The sequence below is a fragment of the Ciona intestinalis genome, unplaced genomic scaffold, assembly GCF_000224145.3.
Source record: "Ciona intestinalis unplaced genomic scaffold, KH HT001184.1, whole genome shotgun sequence".
In the NCBI taxonomy this organism is placed as follows: Eukaryota; Metazoa; Chordata; class Ascidiacea; order Phlebobranchia; family Cionidae; genus Ciona; species Ciona intestinalis.
Genome location: NW_004191505.1, coordinates 4,939 through 8,608, shown reverse-complemented (window position 1 = coordinate 8,608; position 3,670 = coordinate 4,939). Strand labels below are relative to the sequence as shown.

The following is a 3,670-nucleotide window of genomic DNA, read 5'->3' as shown; positions in this document are numbered from 1 at the left end:
GCATTTTTGTTACAGATGCGGAATTCAAGGATATAGAAGAAAGCGATGAGAAAATGACATCACTTCTTGAATAAACCAGTAAAAATTGGATGGTTTTAATAAATTGAACAACGGCATAACATGTTCTATAATTCATTTTCTATCGACTGCACTTTGTTGGTGTTATATTTCAAACGTTAAATGAAAAGATATATTTAGACTTGCAAGGCTGTTAATCGCCCCCATAAGTCCAGAACCACGACATAATGGTTAACGTGTCTGCCTCTATGCCATAGCTTTCAAGTGTGAGGCCTTTTGCTGATTCAGTCTGTTATTAAACCTGATATACCGATAACCATTGTGCCATGGGAAGTTCTTTTACGTAAGCAGCAGTGAAAATTTTAAAACTTTGTATGGGAAGTTAACAAAACGATTTTAGATCACGTTGCATGGAAGAGGGAGCAAATGAGTTCTCCTTCCCAACCAACCGCCAGGATGTTGGCTGCAGTAAAACAGGATGTATAGTAGGATGGGGAAAGATGGGACACTTTTATTACATAATATCCAAGCATCCTGATAGTGTTTTAAACAATTAACAGCGGTCTAAGGGAGTCGTGAGAATACGGCTTTATAATTCTTTGTATGTTCTTTGTTTACTACCAAATGGGACAAAAAAAATGAATGAAAAGGTGTCCCATCTTCCCCCGACCTACTATATGTTTGAAAGGATAACAAAACTATGCTCTTGTCGTCCATCCTAGCAGTAAAGAAACTCTCGTTTTTAACATGAAAAAAGTGTTATTACTGTAGCTGGCGGGTAATAAAACTGTTATACTCATAATAAAATACATAAGGTAAAAACATAAGGTATTTCTATGGCGGGAAATAAAAAAAAGACTAATTGGCCACTAGGTGCTCTAAAAGAACATAAATCTGTTCGTCAAATAAAAGTTAGTGTTCTGCTATTAGGCAAGAAACTCAAAGAAATTTATGATATACTTTAAAGTGCAATGAGATCTTCATATTTTGCTTAAGCCGACAAGATCCATACATAGAAAGTGAACAAGACGATTTTAAATCACGTTGCATGAAGAGGGAGCAGATAAATTCTCCTCCCATAGTTTATCCTCGGGGTAGAGTAACTTACAGAGCTTACGGGAAGCAATTAAAACGTTTTCTGTAGAATTCCCAATCATAAAGCAGTATCAAAAGGTTGTTGGTATAGCAAGAGTATGCTGTTCCAACTGTACAAGGGGCTAATACAACCAAACTTATTTCACACTCGGTGACAACGGTGGCTGCTTATATATTACACTATTCTAATATATTCATTATGTGTGCAAGCACCCTTACATTTTCGGTAATATAGCGGAATGTAATATAGTAGGGTGGGGGAAGATGGGACACCTTTTCGTTTAGTTTTTGGTAGTAAACAAAGAACATTCAATGAATTATAAAACCGTATCCTCACGACTTCCACAGACCGTTGTTGATTCTTTAAAACACGATCAGGCTATTTGAATATTATGTATTAAAGGTGTCCCATCTTCCCCCACCCTACTATATAGCCCATAGCAGAATGTTATAGTGCTACGTTCGAGGAACAGCCTTCGGCGAATCCACTAGATGTTTTCTAGGACAAGTGGTACAACAAATTCTGGCCAACATCAACATTAAGAAGATGATACTACCTCGTATCAAATAGTTTCCCACTATTTTGCGGTTCGTTTTTCGCTTCTGTTCGCGTTTTTCTTTCCTTGTCTTGTTCATTTTGCTTGCAGTTTCGCCTCATTATTTTATTCGACGCATGCCCATTCGTTATCTCGCTTCCTTTTACACCTCGCTTAGACATTTCTGCTTTCCTCTGTCTGTCCAGAGTGCCTCTTCCGTTCTGTTGTTTTTATTGTTCGTAGATGCAGGTGTTTGTGTTCATTCCATTACTTCGCTGTATTTTCATATATAGTAGGATGGGGAAAGATGGGACACCTTTAGCACAGAATATCTAAATATCCTGATTGGGTTTTAAACAATTAACAATGGTCTATGGGGGTCGTGAAGATGCGGTTTCATAATTCTTTGAATTTTCTTTGTTTACTACTAAATAGGTCGAGAAAATAGAATGAAAAGGTGTCCCATCTTCCCTCACCCTACTACACTTCTTTTGCAGAGACTGACGATGCCATTTAGGCGAAATATATTTCTTAAATACCATTAGTGGTTGGACTTGATTTTTGTTGGTTACGTTTTCGTAACACCAGATCATTACCAAAATCATGTTGTTATCTTCCTAAACAACTCCATCATCTTGGCTGCAGAAAAACCAGGATGTTAGAGGAACTCACGGAGTTTACGGGAAATAATAAACTCCTTGAAGAGATGGTGGAGCTATATAGGAAGAAAACAACACGATTTTAGATCATATTACATGAAGAGAACAGATAAGTTCGCCTCACCAACCAACGTTGGGTTCAAAACAGGATGTTAGATAAATTGGCTTTCTCTTTAAACAAAATGTTTCGGAGGGACTTAACTTACAAGGAAGATAAATTTCCTCATATAAAGCAAAGCCTTGAGCATGAAAGTATCCGTTTTCTGAAGTACCAAAGAGAAAAACAGGATGTAAGATAAACTGGCTATCTCTTTAAAGAAAATCTTTCAGGAGGTATTAATTCTCGAAGAAGAGAAATTTCCTCAAATAATGCGAAGAATTTGAGCATGAAAGTATCAGTTTTCTGCAGTACCAAAGTGAGTACGGTATGCATAGATGTTATTTCATCACTCATTGCTTGTTTTTGCAGATGAATAAGTCAGCGCTTTTTGTAATGCTTTTTATTGGACTCCTTGTCCTAACCAAAAATACGAATGCTGCGTTGGGCCGTGGTCGTTTTTTGATTTGCCGTCGAAGATGGGAAGAGTATAACCAAATAAAACAGGGTAAGCTGAATTAGAATAGGATTTTTCTAACTGAATAACCATTTAATTTAACAACTCTTGTTTTGTCACTATATATCTTGACTTTTCTAAATCTTCGCTACCCTAATCGAAGAAAAAAATAAAAAAGTTATTATTATAATTAAACATAAATGGCTCGTTTGTCTGCTAGGTGTAGCGACCACGCTTATTTTCTTTCAACTAAACGTAAATATGTTTTTAACTGTAAGCGTGTTTTACCAACTGTTGTTTTGTCGCTATATCGTGTCTTTTCGTCTAACATATTTCTAAATCTTCGCTCCCGATGATTAGAAAAGATTGTTTTTTTTTTCACTAAAGACATACCGTCTTAACTACAGTAATATATTTGTTTATGTTTTAGCTAAAGACACTGACTTTAACCTTGAAGAGGTAGACGAGATCTTCTTAGAGTAATCACTACAATTCACTAAAACTCAAAAATCGGAGATTTAATAAACTAAATACCGTCCTTGTTGTTGTTATATTCTAAACTTAAATTATAACTTATTCAATCTTACTGAAAAAAGACAGTCAGTGCTATAGAGAAAGACTTCAATATGAAAGGCGTTAAAATGCACAACCGTTTATATACAGTAGGATGGGGGAAGATGGGACACGTTGCAACTGTATTTTCTCGTCCCATTTAGTGGTAAACAAAGAACAATCAAAGAAATATGAAACTATGTCCTCATGACTCTCATAGACCGTTGTTAATTGTTTAAAACACGATCAGGATATC

At 36.0% G+C, this 3,670-nt stretch overlaps 2 long non-coding RNA genes across 3 annotated transcripts in view; both read left to right on the top strand.

The window, feature by feature from the left end:
• Positions 1 to 119, top strand: part of LOC113475708 — a 1,562-nt gene extending 1,443 nt beyond the window's left edge. For both annotated transcript variants that reach the window (XR_003397473.1, XR_003397474.1), the window contains exon 3: positions 16 to 119. This is a non-coding gene — a long non-coding RNA (uncharacterized LOC113475708). The remainder of the gene's footprint in view (positions 1 to 15) is intronic.
• A 2,449-nt stretch (positions 120 to 2,568) lies between these two features.
• Positions 2,569 to 3,400, top strand: LOC104266758. The gene is made up of 3 exons (XR_717703.3): positions 2,569 to 2,724; positions 2,778 to 2,913; positions 3,293 to 3,400. It is a non-coding gene; the product is annotated as an uncharacterized LOC104266758 (long non-coding RNA).
• Positions 3,401 to 3,670: the final 270 nt, after the last annotated feature.